This window comes from Hemiscyllium ocellatum, chromosome 3, assembly GCF_020745735.1.
Source record: "Hemiscyllium ocellatum isolate sHemOce1 chromosome 3, sHemOce1.pat.X.cur, whole genome shotgun sequence".
Lineage (NCBI taxonomy): Eukaryota > Metazoa > Chordata > Chondrichthyes > Orectolobiformes > Hemiscylliidae > Hemiscyllium > Hemiscyllium ocellatum.
Genome location: NC_083403.1, coordinates 86,995,938 through 87,017,906, shown reverse-complemented (window position 1 = coordinate 87,017,906; position 21,969 = coordinate 86,995,938). Strand labels below are relative to the sequence as shown.

The 21,969-nt window shown below is 37.4% G+C and overlaps 1 protein-coding gene across 2 annotated transcripts in view; it reads left to right on the top strand.

Annotated features, from left to right (window-relative positions):
* The window catches only part of LOC132833356 (XK-related protein 6-like), a 498,863-nt gene that overhangs the window by 104,679 nt on the left and 372,215 nt on the right, over positions 1-21,969 (top strand). The gene's annotated exons all lie outside the window — the stretch shown is intronic.

Sequence of the window (21,969 nt, the reverse complement as noted above, 5' to 3'; positions counted from 1 at the left end):
TGTGATGAAAAAAATGGTGTATATCCCTCCATTAGTTTAGAAATGAGTGAGAAGGAACTGTAGACCAACTACCCTAATATCTGTCCTCAGTGCGTTGTTAGGGAAATTGATTTGAAGGTCATACCAGACAAATCTGATGAAAGTTCTTAAAGAAGTGACCAAGCTTGTGTGTCCAAGAATATCAATGGAGCTTTTTTTAGAAGAAGTTTCAAAGGATGTTTGATAAAATCCCTCAGAAAGGAGTCTTTGTTTTCAGTTCCATGAGCTTCAACTTTAGCTATTGACCTGGTTAAGAACAAACCGAGTAGGAGTATAATATACATACTGTCTATCTGGTACAGTGTAATAAGTAGCAAGTTCTATTTGGGGCCTCATCTGTTCATTGTTTATTTTTGTCTTAAGTGATTGGCAATTTAATCAATAACAGGACAGACAATGAGAGAAAGATGGTCAGCAAAGTGTAGATGGACAGATAAAATTACAAAGTGTTGAAAGAATTAAATAATCTTCAAAAATTAAGGTGGATTTTATTGTGAATAAATGCACTGTCTTCCAACTTTGAATCTAAAAATTCTAGAAGGGGTTCTTTTTAAATGGTGAGAAGCTCGAAACAATGGTGTACTAAGATCGTCCAGATGTGTAGACACTTAAAATGAGTCACAAATATAATCAAAAAGGTTGATGGATTCTGATCTTTGTATTGAGACAATTAGAATACCAGGGAGTAAACGTGAAGTTTCAGCTATTTATGGAAAAAAAACCTTGTTGGACCAACCAAAAATTTAGTGAGCCTTTCTGGGCTATAATATAATATATATAAGGATATAATGGTCTTGGAAAGAGTACAGAATAGATTTACTGGAATACATTAACTTCAGGAGACTACATAAAATGATATTCCTTGAAATTTAGAAGGTTGATGATGATTTGCTTAAGATCTCAGAAATATGAAGGACAAAAGGTGAATAAAGAGACATCCAATGCTTCAGAGAATTCAAGACAAAGAAGAATATTCTTAAAAATAAATAGCCAACTCTTTTTGGATTGAAATTAGGAAGTGTTTCTTCATGCAAAGGTTGATAGGAGTCTGAAACTCATTGATGCTAGATTAATTGTTGATTTTACAAACGAGATTGATAGATCTTCCATGGGAAGCTGTGTCTGGGCAAATGACATGGAGATAGGCAATACAAATGAGGTAAAGACACTCTGAAAGCAGTCTTTCAAACTTTGGTACTGAAGGTCATCTGTCGTTTTGGAAACACTGCTTCAACTCTCCCATCAAAAGGTAAGCATTGGAATTTCATTCAGAATAGTTTGAAGACCATCTATGGCAATTGTACAGCATTGAATATACTTCAAGATAGATCTAAGGTGGTGTTGCTGGAATGGGGGGTGGGGTGGGGCATGTCGAAACACCAACAATCCATAGGAATCATTACATCAGATACTTCAGTCATGAAAGGATATATAGAGAAGATGCCAAGCTGTTTGATTCTCTGGGACTCAATTGCATAGCTGTTGGTAGGCAGAAGGCCTTTGTCACTGACAACTGGTCGCCACTCCACAGACCAATCAGCTACTTGTTGCCATCTGAATCTCACTTTGCGCACATCCTTTTGGTGCCAGATCATCTGCCACTCAACGTCCCCACTGATTGAATAAGTACCAGTGTGAACAGTACACTCAAAGTGTGGTTAACTTGCAGTAATCCCTTGTTATTTTTTCCCATTCATTTCATCATTGAAAATACAAAAGAACGGAAGTCACGGTCTTTCCAAATCTTTTTAATAATTACAAGCACAATGATGAGAAACTATTCTTTTTGTTAGCAATTTTTACATTAAGATACTGAGGGGAATATTCCCTTTATGTACTTAAACTAAATCACATTCTTCACAGAATTACAATCCTTATCACAGTCCTTTGTTGCTCTCACCTTTTAATCGATTCTATATATGACCTTTTGCTGAGTAGAAATTTGAAGTAATTGTCTCCCGATGTTTTCTTTGGTTTTTCATAAGTTTCTCCGATCCATCCTTAGCAGTGATGACTGTTCTGTTACCTGTTCTCAACAGAAGTTCCCTCTATTCTCTTTCCCTATGACACTGTGAAACATGTTAACCATCTATCCAGTAGAAATTATTTGTCCTCGATATGTGCATATGAATTAGCAGTAGGAGTAGGCTATTTTGCATGTTAAACTTACACTACAATTTAATTGATCCTATGACCCTTCATTTTCGAAGTAAATAGAAAGTTTGCAGCACAGCTCTTTCCACTCTGTCTCTGAAAAACTCAGAAATGTGTTATTTTTATGAGTCTAACTGTAAATTTAGACTGCTGTCATTGTTGCCACACTTAAGTACCTTATGCCTACTTCTCTGTTAAACAGTCTTGCTTTCATCTCTAACAATCAAGTCAAGCAGATTTCAAAACAAGTCAAATGACACCTTTCATTTCACCTATTTTTTTCCTGCTTGTTTATGGGATACAAATACTACATTGGAAACTAATATGCCCCAGGCTTGCCATTGTCATGTGATCTCTTCCATGCGTCACTGACTGGTGGCATCCACCTTAGTTCAATTTTAAAAAAGGAAGCTGGTTAGTTATTACTGCAAGAATGTCATGTGATGTCAGAGTAAAGCTGAGATTGAATGTTGAAAAGCTGTTCAGAAGTCCAGCTTCTGAAAGACAGACAGTGACCAAAGCTTAAAAAAGCCACTGAAAAGGAGTGAAGAAACAAGCTACAGCTGAATTGACTGGGTAAGATATAATGACTGTAACCTTTCCTTTCCTGCCTCAGTTGAAATGAAAGATGATATGAAACAGAACTGGCAATTTTACTGTCCCCAATGACAAAACTGCAAAAGCTCAACAGATTTAAATAATTTTTCAGAGTACTTACAAGTAGTTGCATCTTTATCAGCATTGAGGAAAGACTTTCAAAATGTACTGCAGAAATTCACCAAGGCTTCTTCAATAGCTCCTTGCAAACCCACACGGCTACCATTATCATCCAGAAAGACAAGGGCAGCAGATACATGAAAACACCACCAAATTCCCCTTTAAGCCACCCTCAGCCTGACATAGAAATATCACTATTTCTTCAATATTGCTGGGTCAATGTCCTAGGAATCCTTTCTAACAGCTTTGGGAGTCTACCTACATCAAATGGACTGCAGAGATTCAAGAAGGCAACTCGCCACAACCTTCTCGATGCACCTTAGGATTGGTAATAAACACTGGCCTAGTCAGCAATGCCAACATTCCATGAATGAATAATTTAATAAAAACATACAATGTCAGATGAACACAGTGCCATGCAGCATCATGCCCTTCACAGACCTGTACAAAATGGATCAACGTGATCATCCAAGTGTGAAGCCTTGAAAAGTATGAGGCTAAATTATTACATCATGTCCATGCTGAGAACAGATTATGCTGAGCGAATGAAGGAATGACAAGAATGAAGATCACAGATGGCAAACAAGCTTTCAGATGCAACTTTCAAAATAAAACGAGATGTGGAGATGAAACGATGTCTCAAGATCATCAAGTGCACCGGTGATAATAAGGACAGATTTGGCATACAAAGATGGATTGACAGCTCAAGATGGCATATTGTAAGAAGGATATAGAGTCATTATCCTTGAAGAGTTGACAGGAAAATGTTAAAATGCATCATGCAAACCGTCAAATAAGTGAGTTGTGTCTAAGGAAGATGATAAGTGCTCAACTGGCCAAACATAAATAACGCAATCAGACGCCACATTAGCTAGTACTTGGAATGAGTACCAAACTAAACAAGCGAGAGAACCTCTGATGACACATACATTCCAGACAAATCACAGTGATGTTGAGAGTGATTCTCGCAGGAACTGATTATTGTGTCACAGTAGACGACTCATCTGACTGCTGTGAGGTGGGTCAACTGACTTTAATGACTCCTTGTGTGGTTGTAGGATGCCTGAAAGCACACTTTAGTAATTACTGAACTCTAAGTATCGTGATGAGTGGCAGTGGCCGTCAGTTTTCAAATGAAGAATTCACCAGCTTTCTAAAGGTTTGGGAGATTCAACATCATACAACACCTCCACATTATCTCTGTCAAATTGAACGGCTGAGGGGACAGTGAAAAGTGGCAAAAGCATGATCAAGAAATTGGGAAGGTTAGTTTAAAATCATCCTTGAGTGGAGAAGAATACTGACTGAACGCATGGAAAGTAGTCCAGTAGAAATAATAATGTCTCACTACACCCAATCTCCTCTTCCAATAGCAAAAAAAAAGCTATTGAAATTGGAGATATCATAAGTGACAGAATCAACGTGAAATGTTAGAAAGACATGCAAAAGAGAAAATGCTGGAAAATCTCAGCAAGTCCGGCAGCATCTGTAAGGAGAGAAAAGAGCTGACCTTTCTAGCCTAACTGACCCTTTGACAAAGAGTCAACCCAAATGACAAATTGGAATATGCTTTGAGTCATTGTCAGCTAAATCATGCACAATGCAAATGAATGACAATGTACCATTGCAACTCTAGGCTGGGCACAATGCACAGCAGAAGCTGTACCTGTACTCCAGGTCCTCATGTGAGGTAGGCCAACTGACTTTAATCAGATGTGATTTTTAACTTTGTCCACCCCAGTCCAACACTAGTACCTCCACATCATTTATATTCTGAGCTAGTTTACTCTCATCATCTATCTTTCTTTTCTTCATAGTTTTTTTTTTGTTTTCTGTTAACCTTTAATGTTTTCCCAATCTTCTAATTTCCCACTCATCTTTGCCACTTTGAATGCCTTCTCTTTTAATTTGATAGCCTCCCTTATTTCCTTAGACACCCATGGCAGATGACCCCTTTTCCTACAGTCCTTCCTTTTCACTGGTATATACTTTTTCTGAGCAGTTTGAAAAACTGTTTTGAAAGTCCTCCACTGTTCATCAACTGTCCCACTATAAAGTCTTTGCTTCCAGTTTACTTTAGCCAACTCCTCTTTCATCCTATTGTCATCTCCTTTGTTTAAGCACATGATCTTGGTATTGAATTTTATCTTCTCATTTTCCATCTGTATTCTAAATTCAACCATACTGTGATTGCTCCTTCCAAGAGGATCCCTAACTATGAGATAATTAATTATGCCAATTTCATTACGTAATACCAGATCTCGGATAGCTTGCTCCCTTGTCGGTTCATTACATACTGTTCAAGAAAACTATTGCGGATACATTCAATGAACCCCTCCTCTAGGTGACCTGGTTCGACCAATCAACATGCAGATCAAAATCCTGCATGATAATTGCTGTTCCATTTTTATAGGCACTACTTATTTCTTTGCTTGCCCACCCCAATGTGATATTGTTATTTGGTAGCCTATAGATTATGCCCATCAGTGACCTTTTCTTCTTAGAATTTCTAATTTCCACACAAATGGATTCAACCTTATTCTCCATAGACCTATATCATCTCCCACCACCATCCTGATGCCATCCTTAAATATCAGAGCTCCACAACCTCCCTTATCTTCCTGTCTGTTATTCCAAATAGTCTGATAACCCTGGATATTTCACTCCCAGTTGTGTCCATCCTGCAACCGTGTTTCGGTGAAGGCTACTAAATCATACTCATTCATGATGATTTGTGCCGTTAACTCATCTACCTTGTTTCAAATGTTATGAGCATTCAGATAAAGTGCCTTTATACGAGTTTTTATACCCTCTTTATAAATTCTAACATCTCCCTGAGGAACTCATCAACAGGAAATAATGTCACTTATCACGTGATAAGGTAGTTGAAATATGTTATCTGAGAGAGCAAGACATACTAGCAGGAAAAGACCAATTTTTCTTGAATGGTTGGTAAATTTGGTTTGAAAGATAAAATGAAACACAGAATTAACCAACGAGAAAGAAATGTCACGAGTAACTGGAAGCATAAAATTCATGGATGCTCACAAAAATCACAACAATCTTCATGTTCATCAAAATACATAATCCAGCTTCTTGTGATGGCCTGAGAAGATTGTCAGTTTTGAAAGAACAGATGTTGTAGTCTCTGTGGCAAAGTAGATATATGCGTGGAATTGTTTTTCACCTGAATGACATAAATTAATTGTGTTTTCAAGTGTTAACATGTTTTTTTCTTCTTACATAAGAACAAACTCATGAACAGCTGATAGTACTGATGTAGCAATTTCTTGTAAGGACACATTGATTTCAATGTTTTTAGGCACTTTTAACAAATCAAGACACCCCTTTAACCGTACCACCTTTTCTGGGTTTGGGGAGCAGGGAGATGTAGAGCAAAGGTATAACTTCTACAAAAATCCCAGTGAAGCTTCCAGAATGGGTCAGATAATAATTTTTGAACATTTTTTTAAAAAATTAGTAGATTCAAATTCTGTTCAACTGTACAGTTTAAAAAAAATTTGAGTATTTCAGAAGAACGAGATGATTGACCGAATACCATGATATGATGAAATAGTGATTACTAATAGAATGTTTAATTTTCTCACAAGACATCTATAAGGGTTCTGAGATTTTCTAACAACATACCACACATCTGAATCTGGTTTCTATGATACACTGAAGAGTAATTTCAACCTGTTTCAGGGAATGTTGCAACAAGTGAATAAAATTTTAGGCACTTGTAGCTTTGTTCGTTCATTATCATTTAGTTTTACTTTTAAAATCATACATACCAAGACAATTGCAGTTGATCTTGGGCCATGTGCTTTACATTTGACATCAGTATCTTTAAGTTACTGATGAGGAAAAGAAGCAGCCAGAGATTTCATGGTTGATTGTTATCTAGCAGCTCTTGTTCACTGTACTTATGTGGGTTTTCTGTTGTTAGGCTCATGGGTAAAGAGTTATTTCATGCTGAAGACATGGGAAAGTCAGCATAGTACTATCTCCTACATCAGCTGCTTGAGATGAAAGGAAGAAAGCAAGGATTAGTGCAGAGAAGAACAAAAAATGTTAATTTCTGCGAGTGCATGACAGCTGGAGTCAAATAACATGTTATTTTCCTTAAATAGTTGGGCATGGTTAATTCTGCTGAAGAGCCTTCTTGAAATCCAAACATTTCCTTTGACTGAATCAGTGTTTAATAACACCCTATGTTTGGTCTATACCAATTGAATTAATTTAAATTCTCTAAATGGTCTTAACTTGCGTTTCTTCATGTATCATCTAAATTATTGTTTTGTGTTTCAGGCATACAACACTTTTCTGTTTTCTTTACACATGAAAATGCAACCTGAAATTAAACAGGAGAAAATAGTCATTACTGATTCTGTTGGAATCTGAGTAAGATTTTAACAATAGTTTTCACACACAAGCCAACTGAGGAAACTTTCAAGTGAAATGATCACTTGTATATCAAGGCAAAATAATAAATTAGAGTTCAGAGTACAGGGACTCAGTCTTATTTTAAAATATAGCTGATTGTATCTGTGCAGCCTCTTTAGTTTTCTGAGCAATGTGTCAAATAACCCTTTTTAGTGCTGTTTTCAATTCCACTTAATCTTCTTTTGCATGAAAACATTATTTACTCTTTGTGGGAATGCTTAATTGATACCCTAATCATGTCTTAATTGAATGTTTCTTTTTGACTTTGTTCCATTGTCTGTCCATCAATTTTCTTTCCAATTTATCCACGCTACTCCCTCATTATTGAAATTTGTTCTTTATCGTCTATTCTTCCATGTTTCTGTTTTTCTGTAGTTGTACTGCAGATGTTGGAAATCTGAAACAAGAACAAAAAAATCCTGGAGAAACTTAGCAAGAAAATTTGCTTCTGTGGAGGGATTCAGTGAAGGAATCAAAACGATTGTTTCAAAACGAGGCATGAATTGTCACATTAAAATAAAACTTTTGCATGCAGCATCATGGTGTAAAGAAAGAAACAAAATGAAGAAAAAGCAGCAAAATTTGGACATCTCATTTCAATGTCTTATTTAGTCAGCCAAGAGTGCATAATAAGTTTAGGCTGAAAGCCCAGAAATCCATTCTCTGTTGAAACACCTGAATCCCTGCTTGAAAGATGGTTCTTTCTCTCTGATCTTTGCTGTCAATTTGCAATGACCTTTTTCACAAGGTTAAGTGACTTGCACATTCTATTATTGCTACTTGAAAGGGTCTGGACCATTGACATTTTTATTGTAGTAAAAATAATATAAAATTCTTACAGGACTAGACAGGGTAAATGCAGGAAAGATATTCCCAATGATTGGGCAGTCCTAAACCAATAATCACACTTTAAGGTTACGGGGTAGGCAATTTAAGACTGAGATGAGGAGAATTTCTTACATGCAGAGAGTGGTGAGCTTGTGGAATTTTCTGCCACAAGAAGCTGTTGTTGCCAAACCTGTGAATGTTTTCTGGAAGGAGTTATATTTAGTTCTTAGGGCTAAATGGGTCAAGAATATGAGGAGAAAGTGGGAACAGTGTACTAAATTGGATGATTAGCCACGATCATATTGAATGTTAGACCAGGCATGAAAGGCTGAATGGCCTACTTCTACTTCTATTTTCTATGTTTCTATCTATTTCTACAAATAGAAAATAAGTAATTATTTTTAAAGAAATAAACTATTCTCACGGTCATGTTGATTGCTTCAATTACTGTCTGTGTATTGAGTAACTGGACAATGAAGTTTCATAGTGTGGCATGAAAGACCACAAGCCCATCAGAGGGGTATAGCTCAGAATGGTTCATGAGGGTAGACAGGCATAGTTTGGTACAGAGAGTATGAGAGTGTAAGAGGTGTGATCATACTTTGATATGTTTGTAACCTAATATGGGGACATGAGGACATTTTTGAATTTGCCTTTAAAAACTCCGCTAGGGCACCATGAACCATAAGTCCTTTCAAAGCTGGCTTAACTCCATGAAAATTGCAGAGGTGAAAGACATGCCTATCTTTGCATGGAACTGGCCAAGTTGTGGATGCAGGGTGTAGGTTCACAATCCAAATCAGCCTGCACCATTAAAAGGTCCTCATGAGAGTCAGCAAACTTGGGAATTGAGTTCCTAAATTTGGGATTCAGGACCTAATCATCATTTTTAAAGGCCTCCTGAATCATTCCAACTTGGTGAAAATCCTGGCTGTAAAATATGTTTCTTTGCACTGATGCAACCTGACCCACTGAGTTTCTTCAGATTATTTGTTCTTATTTCTAACAACTTTATGCTCATATTTCACTATTGATAATTAATGTGACAATCCAGTCCTGAATCTTTATCAAACATAGACCTTTCCTTGGTGAATAAAAACTATACTGATCTAGAAAGCAATTCCGAATACATGCATAAACTCCACCCCTGTTTTGCCAATTGCATTGCATTTAATCTACTCTATCTTTACAGAATTAAAGTCTTGCAATATTGTGGCTCCATCTTTGAGCAATTTTTTTCTTACTTATCTGCATATCTCTTCTCCTATTTGCTTTGCAGTCTGCTTTAACAGTTCCCTTCTGATTGCTTAATGCTAATCAAATAGATTAATCTCTTTGGTGCTACATGGAGTCTTTCTTTAATGTTGCTAATCTTTTTCCCTACTTTATTTTTGAGGCTGAGAAAATTCAGCTCTAAATCCTGCATGAAATTTACTAATTTCTGCTATTATTTCACGACTTTCCATAATAACATGTGGCAATAGTTCACTAATTAAATGTCTGAGGCTTCATTATACTACCTGTTCACCTAACATTGAATCCAATGTCGCAGAAATTTGCAAGTTGTCCTCGGCATGGACGGGTTGGACTGAAGGGTCTGTTTCCATGCTGTACATCTCTATGACTCTATGACTCTATGACAATACTTTCTTCCTAGCCACAAATCTGACTTTGCTCACCTTACCAATCTTATACTAATTGATGGATGTCATCAGGACTGATTTTAAAAACAATTATTATCCTTGGTGTCATGCTCTTCCATTTACTGCCTCACTTCTGAAAATCCCTCTAGCAGGACTTTAATTCTGCACCTTGCTATGCCATTAGTTCCAATGATAATTAGTTTTTATCAAATTCCTTTTCCTTAGTGAGTTTTTAGTATTGCTGTCACATGTAGCCCTGGCATCAGAGAGAAAGGTATATTCAGGATCCTCGTCAGTGCTTCAAAAGGACTTAGTTTCGATGTCTTTGCAATAGTACTGTATGATGGCTATTTATGTGTCTATACCAGAGTAAGGGTTTACCTTTCCAATTGCTGTGTCATGTCTTTTTTATGCTCTGCAAAGATCTCATAATAGTCCTTTTATGTTCTTCTGGATATTGTCCCTGAAAGCACTTTCATAAATCTTTTCAGCGGCCTCTCTGAAGTCTTCACAACCAGCCTCCGTGTGTATTGCCCAGAATTAAACTTTAATTTTGCTGCGACTGGAGTATAGTGTTTTATAAAGGTTCATTTTAACTTCTGTATCTCTGCATTCTATGCCAATATAACCTGAACCCAGATGCTACTCTAACCATTTTCTCAATCTAACCTGCCACCTTCATTTATACGAATAGGTTCTCTATCACTATGCTTTATTTTTTAGAAAATGTATCTTATAGTCTATACTGCATCTGTTGTATAAAAATATATCTCCCAAAATGTATCACTTCTCACACTGAATTAAATTTCACCAATCATGGTGCATTCTTAGCTGAGATGATTCCCTGGATTTTGAAATCTCTAATGGATTATGACCCTGAATCTGTAAGTCTTCAAAAGATTTCCCAGCTCACTTGATATTAGAGACCTTCAAGCGTTCTGACTGTCCGACCTGAATAGCTACACAAATAGAGTTAGGGGAATTAAAACCTCCTGTAACTCCTGAATGAATATTTAACTGACCTATCTCATCACTGATGCCTGGTTCCAAGCTCCATGGACACCTGACCACCGTCTGTTTCAGCTGGACCTGGCCCAACTTCATGCACTCTGGACCCAAACCCCAGACCCAGTAAGATCTCTGACCCCAAACTTATTCCTGACTACCACTGATCACCTCCCAGAACCCACAAAATGTTGCTGGATACAATCTGACCACTAATGCAACACCAACCTGACCTTCTTTGATTTCCCGTCGACCCAGCATGACCTGATGGGTTTCCACCCCACTATACAAAGACCATGCCTCTGACCCTCTATTCCTGATGAAAGGCCTTTGCCTGAAACATCAATTTTCCTGCTCCTCGGATGCTGCCTGACCTGCTGTGCACTTCCAGCACCACTCTAATCTAGACTCTAGTTTCCAGCATCTGTAGTCCTTGTTTTTACCTATGCCTCTGACCATACTGCCTTGATAGCCCCAACTTCCCCTCCAATCTGTCTGTACTCCTAAGGGTCCCTGAGCACTCATCCATTTTCCTGCTACACTACTCCCTCACCACCAGACATTCTACTCCTCACCCACACTGATATCAGATATCTATCTTTCCTGGAATGACCATTTGATAAAATGGGGTGGAAATTAGATACAAGGAATATTATCGGTTCTGGATGTAGGTTTGCTTGCTGAGCTGGAAGAGGTTTTGTCCGGAGACTCACTGAAGATCATACCTAGTATGGTGATGAAGCATCTGAAAATGAATCTTCCAGCTCAGCGAGCAAACCTACATCCAGAACCTCGAACTGAGCTACAAATCTTCTCAAAACTTGCTAATGCTATAGGTGCATGGTAGGTGATTAAACGATGCAATCATGCTCAGGAAAGTGAGAAATCTCATTATGCCTTGTAGCAAAAAGAAGTCAAAAACCTCAACTCAACTCTGTCTTAACTAAAATAGACATTAGATCCAACCCAGGGTTTCAAACCCTGATTGGACAATCCATGCCCAACTCTTCATCAGCTTGCTTATGTCCCCTTTAACTATCCGACTCATAGTTCACAATACTTCCACATTTGTTTCATTTACAAATTGTGAAATTATGTCCAGTGCACCCAACTTTACATAATTGGGATTTCAAGAAAAATATTAATCTTAACACTGATCCCTGGGGTACCATGTAATCTACTTTCCTTTAGCCCCAAAAACAAACTTGCTGCTACTGTTTTCTGTAAGTGAACCGACTTCAGATCTATGCCACCACCATTCCATTTATTCCATGGGTTTTATCATTATTGACAACCTATCCTGTAGCTCTTTATGAAGTGTGGTTTAGAAATCCATATGACCACAGTAAATGTGACTCCATCATCTGTCCTTAATTGAGCAAATAACTGACAAAATCAGTTCTTGATATTCTGCAGGTTTACTAAAGATTTGTGTGAATCTCTCTTTTCAGCTTTTTTTTCTTGATTCGCAATGTTCTGTTTCCATTTGATCATCTTTATTTCGGTCCTTTTTGGCTTTTGAAATGATTAGAGATAATCACACTTGGTTTTCAATTGTCCTGGAATTTTTAACTTGATAGCTAAGCAAATGACATTTAGAAGATATAATTTACTTGGGAGGACCATAATACTGAAGCTTTATGCAAAATCTAGTAATATCTTGTAGCAAATAGGGCAATTACAATCTGCAGACATAGACAAAATGGAGGCTTACACAAAGTAAATTTAATGTCTGCTGTATCAGTAATAGATTGTGCTAACCATAATGAAACAACACATGGGAAAACCATGCATTGGTAGCATTTTGTCTCTGAGGCAAAGTCATGGATTTGAGTTGGTCATTTGGTTCGTAAAGTAAATACTCCTTTGTATCTAAAACATTTTAAAATGTGGCTACCAGTATCTGTGCATCTAAAGAGATCTTTCCAGCACTGATGGACTATAATTTTTTTGATCATACTCTCTCCCCTTTCTTAAATTGTGGTGTTTAACATTTGATATTGTTCAGTCTAAAAGAACAGCAAAAGAGTCAAACAACTTTGGAAGATTTTGGCTAAAGTATTAGAAATTTCCTCAAGTTTTGGCAATTTACTAAATGTTAATGTCACTTATATTTTCAAGAATTGTTTTCTTATGTTAATTTTAGTTAATTCCAATCCACTATTCATTGCCAGTTTTCAAAATGTATACATTACAAACATATGTATATTATGTATGGACATTGCATCTTTAATATAACAAAATATCACATGCATATATTCCAGATTAGACAGGGTAAATACCTCATTGCTGGAAACTGTTTTTTAATTTATAAAAACTATAGCATGTGTATCACTTGACACCTCTCATACCTTGTATCAGATATCTCTTTAGTTATTTATCCTGTTTTAATTCAAAAGAACTCACTGTCTCCATTTAAAATTTTCACCAATAGCTGCATTCTGCAAGCATACAAGCACTGCTGGAATATAGATGTCAGGATGAACATCTGATAGGCTGTAATTGTTCCACAGCTGAGTAGGCTCCACAATTAAAATAAGAGTACTTGCTTGAAGATGTGGCCACATTCATGAGTTCCTGGAGGGGCTACTATTCCCAATGAATAATAATTGTGTGAATCATCCGGATAAAGCCACTGACAGTTAAAGAAAATTGAAAGGGAAGGAAAATGTACATTGACAAAAAATGATGTATCATGAGAACAATATGACTTAAGTGGTTCTTTCTGGCATTTATAGTTAATAATATCAACTGACATAATATTTATCTTCACTGTTTTTATCATCATTTTCTATCTAGCTGTCAAGAGGGTATGCAGTAATAATTATATACCTATCTTTTTGGAATTTTTTCTTTTGCTTTATTTGACATGTTTGTGCATTGTTTCACTTCTTTTCTGGATTAGCTGGTGACATCAGTGAGTACAGACAGTGCAGTGAGCTTGGGGCAATCATGGCAAGGAAGTTGCCATGGTTACAACTGGCACAAATTGATGGTGAATGTACACAGCTGCCTGATTTTCAGACTGCTTGTAATCCAGAAATACATCTGGTTGTACTATGTTATAGATATGGAGTAAATTCAGTATTTCCAAAGTTTAAGATGACAAATACTTACTACATGCAGCTTTTGGCAATATGAAAAAGGTAACCTGCAGCTGATTTGACAGTGCAAAGCCAACTAGTTAGAAAAGTCCTATCTTAATTATAAATACTCAAATCAAAGTGGTAATTAAATCACATATAAGATAAAATACACTATTCCCATATGCACATTTCTCAAAATTGTATAGCCAATTCAAACTTAAATGTACCATGCACCAGAAAACACTCATGGTCCTCAGAATACAGAAAGGAACTGTAGAAATACACATTGGTGCTCAGACTCATTTTATTTTAGATATTTATTTTGGCTAATTCTACCTATTGTAAAAGGTAATGGTTCTGAAAGAATTGTTGTTAAAGTTACATTAAGCTCCACTCAATCTGATGATGTCACACAGTCTTTGGTTGAAGAATCAGGCAGTCTTGCTCAAAATCCTGATGGAGTCAGAACGGTTATCTCTGTCTAAGTAACTTAAGTAAGTGTATTTTGGGCTGACTGCTATGATGCAACACTCTACATCTTGTTTTAGAGTGTTCTTGTGAAGACTCGTCAATGGTTTATCCTTTATCATTAATAATTATCCTAATAATTAGATTCAACACTGAAGGGAGAATTACTTACCGTTGGGGACCTGGTTGGAGGATGTTGTACACTGTGGTCCCACACAACTGTAGATTGAGTCAGTTCACAGACTCCCAAGATATCTGGAATTTTTTGCTGCTTCAAGGAATCCATGGAACATATTTATGAAGATTATTATAGGTCTTAAACTTCTTTAATTATCTAAAGTAGCTGCTTCTAAATGTTTGGTTATAGTTTTCGTCCTTCACATTGAACTTCGGTCACCTGGTGCTGAGAAGGACAGGAAGATTGGAGGACTATATGTCAACCACTCCGCACCCAGCATGTCACTTCAAAAAAAAATTGAAAACATTAATAATTGAGTTTCTGCTGTGCAAAATTGATAACTTTCCAAAAATTATCAGGAAACTTGAATTGCAATCTTACTTCTGTTGTGTGAAAGATGGAATACCATGAAGCTAATGAATCCTTTTACTTCAAAATAATTCTGTAAATCTTTGTGTAAGTATTTTTTCACTTGTATGCAAAATTAGAGATTTTCTCAAATACAATAGCTACCATGGTTTAAATGCCATTTGGCAAACTAACAGTTCAGTTTCTTCAATTTTGGCATGTTCTGCAACCACCAATTTTATTTTATGTACCATTACTGGCTGAACCTTTAGCAACCAAGTTGAAGCTCTGGAATAAGCTAATCTCAATGTTCTAATCAATGTTTATTTTACAAGCAGAGAAAGAACAAATGCATAATCAATCTCATGAATCTTCTCTGCGTGGCCTCCAATGTCAGTATATCTGCTTTTAGATGAGTGGACAAAAACTGTTCACAGTATTCTAGGTGATGTCCAACACGTGCCATGTTTGGTCTTAACAGGACAACTTATTTTATATGCTATTCCCTTTGAAATAAAGTCCAATATTCCATTTGCCTTCCCCAATTCCTGCTGAACATGTTTGCTAGCTTTTTGTGATTTATGCACAATGATTCCAAAACCCCTCTTTGCTGCAGCGGCCTTTTGAAGTCTTTCTCATTTTAAATAATATTCACCCCGCCTACTCTTCCTGTCAAAGTGCATACACTCAAATTTTCCCACATTATATTTAATTTGCCAGTATTTTGCCCATTCACTTAAACCTGTCCGCATCTCTTTGTAGAATCATTCTTTCATCTTCATTACTTGCCTATGCACCTTTTCTTATTCACAAACTTAGCAATGTTGCACTCACTTAAGTCATCTGTCATTAATGTAAATTATGCATAATAGTGACTTTGTACTGATCTTTGTAGCACTCTGGTAGTTACAAATTGCCATTCTGAACATGATACCTTTATTCCAATTCTCTGCCCTTTATTGATTTAGCTCATTCTCTACTCATCTGAATATACTACCTTCAATACCATGGGTATTATCTTATTAGGAGAAAGTGAGGACTGCAGTTGCTGGAGATCAGAGCTGAAAATGTGTTGCTGGAAAAGCACAGCAGGTCAGGCAGCATCCAAGGAGCAGGAGAATCGATGTTTCGGGCATGAGCCCTTCTTCAGGAACCTGAAGAAGGGCTCATGCCCAAAACGTCGATTCTCCTGCTCCTTGGATGCTGCCTGACCTGCTGCGCTTTTCCAGCAACACATTTTCAGCTCTGATCTTATTATGTCGCCTCGCCTGTCATACCTTATTGAATGCTTTTTGGAAATCCAAATATGTTGTATACGTTGGTTCTCCTTTTATCAATTCCGCTTGTTACCTCCTCAAAGAATTCCAATAACCTATTCAGTCAAGCTTTCTCCTTCATGAATCCACATAATTTCTGCTTAAATTAGGTTATGTATTTCTGAATGCTCTGCTCTTGCACCTTATATAATAGACTCCAAAATTTTCCCACTGACAGATGTAATTGTAATGCAAACTGAATCAATATCTAATTCCTTTTTGTTTCCATTTTCTATTGCTTTCACCTGTTCCACCCACCAAAACCTGACTGAGAGGATAGACAGGTGCCTCGTTCCAAACTTCAAGGATTGGTTTCATTTGTATTCGGTTATAATTCACAGAATCACAGAATGTTATGGTGCAAAAGGAGGCCATTCAGCCCATTATATGTGCACCTGCACTTCAACTGAGTTTTATGATTAACACTATTCTCCTTTCCCCACCTTTCCCATATCTCGTAATGTTAATTCTATTTAGATAATCATCTAACATAGCCATGAATACCTTGGTTGTCACATTCCAAGGAAGTGCCTTCCAGACTCTAACTGCTCATTGTGTGAATAGATTTTCTCACACTACACTTGATTATTTTTGCACATTATTTTAAAACTGTCCCCTCTTGTTCTCCATTTTTTTTCATGAACAGGATCAATTTCCCCTATGAAATCTATTGAGACTTTTAATTATTTTGAATACTTTGAAAAATATCCACTACCTAACTCCTCTCCAAGGAAAGTAATCCCAATTTCTCCAATGTGCTTTCATAATTGAAAATTTTCATTCCTGCAACCAAACTCATAAATGATGTCTATGCTTCCTCCAATGTCTTTCCTGAATTGTGGTGTGCAGACTGTACCCAATACTTCACCTGAGGTCGAAATAATGTCTCATACTTGATCACCATAATGGACCTATTAAAGTTACAATATTGGCCTGGGGAATGAAACCTGGGTGGTTTTCTGTGGCTGAATAAGAAACAAATCCAAATGCAATGCGGTGAAACCAAATTTTGGTACTACCACATCTCTAAATTCACCTAGAGTTCCAATGGTTTGCTTATTGATCATTCCAGTACAACATGTAAGAGATTCGTGTGGTTTAGGTGTGTATTTGCATGAAAAGGATATACATATTGTGGATTTTTTTTAAGGAAACAACTGGTGTTACTTTTTGTTTTCTCCTTTCATTTGCATTATTTTAGGAGTTCTACCAGTCTCCTTTACAGAAGAGTTAATGGGAAGTCCCGTAGCATTGCCAGGCTGAGACATGGCAGAGACATGATCAATATCTTTTTTTAGTAGATTATAATAAGAAAGATTAGAATTTCATATTTATATAGTTCATGACTTAAAATCTCACAACTGGGATTGGACCCTCTTATGGCACAGAAGTAGTGTCCCTACCCCTGAACCAGGTTCAAGTTTGGTTCAAGTCCCACCTGCTCCAGAGGTCTGTAATAACATTTCTGAACAGGTTGATTAGATAAATAGTTTAGTCCAATCCTTCCATCACAATGAAACTTGGGCATTGAGGGTTAATTTATTAAAGCATGCTGCAGATAATTCTTTTCTGCTTCCCTGGAAAACAGGAATTGGGTACTTCTGATTCAAGTATTTAAATGTTAAATAGATGTGAAACTGTGAAAATGGAATTGAAGTGCTGATCAGTTATGATCTATGCATTGGCAGACCAGGCTTGATGAGTTGAATACCATCTGCCTCCACTTAATGCTTCTATAAAAGCTCTGACAACTAGTAGGGTGATAAACACCAATGTGAAAACTCTCATCAAATGTAGGGGGCAGATAATTGTTCAATGCTGTGGCTTTTTGTTCTTTATCAGATTGGCATCTTACATTTCACTAAACAGTCATAATGGTATGAATCTTTGGCTCTGATTTCATGTAGTTTTGTGTATGGTGATGCACCATTGCTCTGTGTTGCTTCACACAGTTTCATATTTCTATTTGTGTTGATCTGATGTCATGTCACATGATCTAATCTGTTATTCTGAATCAAGTAATGCTCAAATGCTGTTAAAGGATTCATTTTTGTTTGGAATTCTGAAACTTTTACATTTTGGTTAATTTCTGAACTCATTTTTATCCATATGTTTTTCCAATGACCATTTAAATGCCCTTAAAGTTAGCGAATCTAATATTGTTGGAGGCAGTGCGTTCCATGCCCCTACTACTCTCTGAGTAAGAAACTACCTCTGACATCTGTTCTACATCTATCACCCCTCAATTTAAAGTTGTATGCCCTCCTTCTAGCCATCACCATCTGAGGAAAAAGGCTCTCACTGTTCACCCTATCTAACCCTCAGATTATCTTATGTCTTAATTAAGTCACCTCTCAACCTACTCTCTAACTAAAACAACTTCAAGTCCCTCAGCCTTTCTTCATAAGGTTTTCCCTCCATACCAGGCAACATCCTAGTAAATTGCTTTTGAGACCTTTCCAAAGCTTCCACATCCTTCCTGTAATGCGGTGACCAGAACTGTTCGCAATACTCCAAGTGTGGCAGCACCAGAGTTTTGTACAGCTGCAGCATGACCTTGTGGCTCTGAAACTCAATCCCTCCACTAATAAAAGCTAACACACCATATGTCTTCTTAACAACCCTATCAACTTGGCTGACAAATTTCTTGGATCTGTGTACATTGACAGTGAGATCTCTCTGCTCATCTACACTGTCAAGAATCTCACCATTAGCCCAGTATTCTTTATTCCTGTTGCTCCTTCCAAACTGAATCACCTCACACTTTTCCACGTTAAACTCCATTTGCCACGTCTCAGCTCAGCTCTGCAATTTATATATGTCCTTCTGTAACCTGCAACATCATTCATCATTATCCACAACTCCACCATCTTCAGTGTCATCAGCAAATGTACTCACCCATCCTTCTAAACCCTTATCCAGATCATTTATAAAATGACAAACAGTGGTGGACCCAAAACAGATCCTTGCAGTACACCACTAGAACATTTCCCATCAACCACCATCCTCTGTGTTCTTCCAGCTCGCCAGTTTCTGATCCAAACCGCTAAATCACTCTGAATCCCATGCCTCCATATTTTGTGCAATCATATACCATGGGGAACCTTATGAAATGCCTTATTGAAATCTATTTAAACTACATCAACTGCTTTACCTTCATCCACCTGTTTGGTCACATTCTCAACGAAGAGTTGCAAGACCCAAATCTGGCCTTTGTTCAATTTGGCAGCAGGTGAAGGAGAGGCCAGCATTGAGGTACTAATCACTCAAGAGTTCCATCTTCAGGGATGTCCTCAAAGCATACCTGCACAGATCAAATATCTGCATTGACTCATGGTAACCAATCAAATTAGGGGAAAATTAATTTGGTTTGGCACCAAATACAGAAAAAAGTTTGTCAAGAACGTAGAGAGAAGAGATGATGCAGAGAGTGCAAAAATATCCAACAGCTGCCCTAATGAACCCTTCAGTGGACTCGTGCATTGCCTGTGGCAGAGCAATCAGATCATGCTTTGGACTGATCAGCCATCTCAGAATCCATTGAACGAGAATAGGTGCTAGTCATCCTAGGCCCTAAGGGACTGCTAAAGACAGGAGAGATTGGTGAATGTTATCTAATTTGAATTTGTGTAGTATTTCTTTTATGTTTAGTGATTTATTTTGTGAGTGCTTTTTGAACATTTTTGAATCTGGAAGCATCCTTTTTTTGGTTCTTCTCCCTAAAAGGGTGCATTTTCTTGTGCATTTTTCCTTCCTTGTTGTTTTAGTAAGAAATGCACAGCACTACACAATTTTTAAAATATTTTTGATATTGCACAGTGTTTTTTTCCAGGGGAGAAATGTTCACAAATTGTAATACCTGATTTTCACTTAAAGTTGTTTCACTTACAATTGTGAGTTCAAGAGTAAAGCTAAAACTTGAATCAATGATTAAGTGTGTAAGTTTGAGGATGATCAGTAACATTTGAATTGAATGATTTTTAATTTTTACATCTCATCCAACTCTGTTCATTTAGTATTTGTTTAATCTAATCACAGGATGGCAACTAATCTTTGGCTCTCCTGTTCATAATCAAATTTCTCACATTGCTCAGCGCAACTCTCCCTGCACTAAGAAGTATAATTCAATTTCCTGACAGTACTTTGTGAACATTTTGGAGGCTGGTAGCATTCTATTTTTGTTTCGCTCCTTTCACTAATAAGTATATCTTTCCATGTTAGTATTCTGGTCTCCATGACTGTTTTCCATTTACATTGCAAACACAGTATCTTGTCTGCATGAAAGTCCTGATCAGTGAGTGCACAAAATTATCTCACCATGAAGAGAAACCATATGTTTATGCAGAACTGTTTTGCCAGTTTACACACATTAGTGCACATGTTTCAGAAATTTAGAACCAATTAACAAAATGTAGTGTCGGATTATATATGCAATGCTGAAGAAACTTAGAAGTTCTTCTATGTGATAGGTGAAGAAAAATAGGCAGGAAAATTAATATGTGCAATCACTCGAATATAAAGTTTTATAATTTGCCTAGCTTTAATCTGCTGAGTCAGTAATAAAAGATCAAACACTCTGATGAAAATGAAAGCAACTTGAGTGAGAATCATTGAATGAAGTGGTGCAAATCCTCAATTTGTAAGAAAGAATCTTTCTGAGGAGCATTGGATGAATTTTTATGAACAAAGAATAGTCTTGATTGTCTTCAGGATTTTCTCAACTTTCTTTGAAGAGCGGAGTGACCATGTTAAGTGACGACTAACAAGCCATCTCCATCAATAGCAAAGGTCACCCCATCTTCTGCTAATTGTCTCATTAAGAGCTGATAAGCAGAGAAAGTTCATGCTTCCAAGTGAATCAGACTCCTCGATACTGGCCACCCTAATGTCTAGCATTTGAGTGTGCGGGGCGGGGGGGGGGGAAACTTTCTCTGGGGATGCAGCAGCAAGAGTTATTTTTAAAAATCTTTTTATCATTAAGAGATGGCCACAAAAAGAGTGGGGCTCAGGAGAGTCAGAACCTAGTGCAGAAGGTTCTTTGAGAGGTCACTCCTTTACCCTTCCCTACTGTGCAACTGTTTGCTAACAGATTGTGGCAATTGGGGGCTACACACCCTTCCATGAACCTGGCTGACAGGTCAGCCAATTGGCAAATGAGCCACCATTCTCACCTCCCAGGAGGCAGGTGAACAGGAGTCCATAAGGAGCAATTCATTGATCGCTTTAGGATCTTAATGGCTGTTGAATTGAGAAAGTTCCCAATGTCTGAATGTTGTATGGGATAAGCTGGCTATGTAGGCAGATGCTGAGGAAGGAGATATGGCTGTAGTAGTGGGACTATCTCAGGATATGGTTGAAGAGCTTCACGGTGGAGTGGATGATGAAGGAGTTGCAGTGGGGCAGAGACCCACTGAGATCTTTGCGGAGGGAGGAGGAAATTTTCTTCAGGTTTGGCATCCTTGGTAGAGGTTTCACATAATGATTTTCAGCAACTTGGAGATAGTGAAAACTGCAGATCCTGGAGAGTCAGAGTGGATAAAAAGTGGAACTGGAAAAAGCACAGCAGGTCAAGCAGCATCAGAGAAGGAGGGAAGTCGATGTTTCAGGTCGATACCTTCTATGAGTTCTGCAAAGGTACCATTAGCCACAGCTTAAAACGTTTTTCCAGACTTAGCACATTCTTTCCATCAAGCCATATATAAGTGGGAAAATCTTGATGGGAAATCAATCACGTGGGGCTG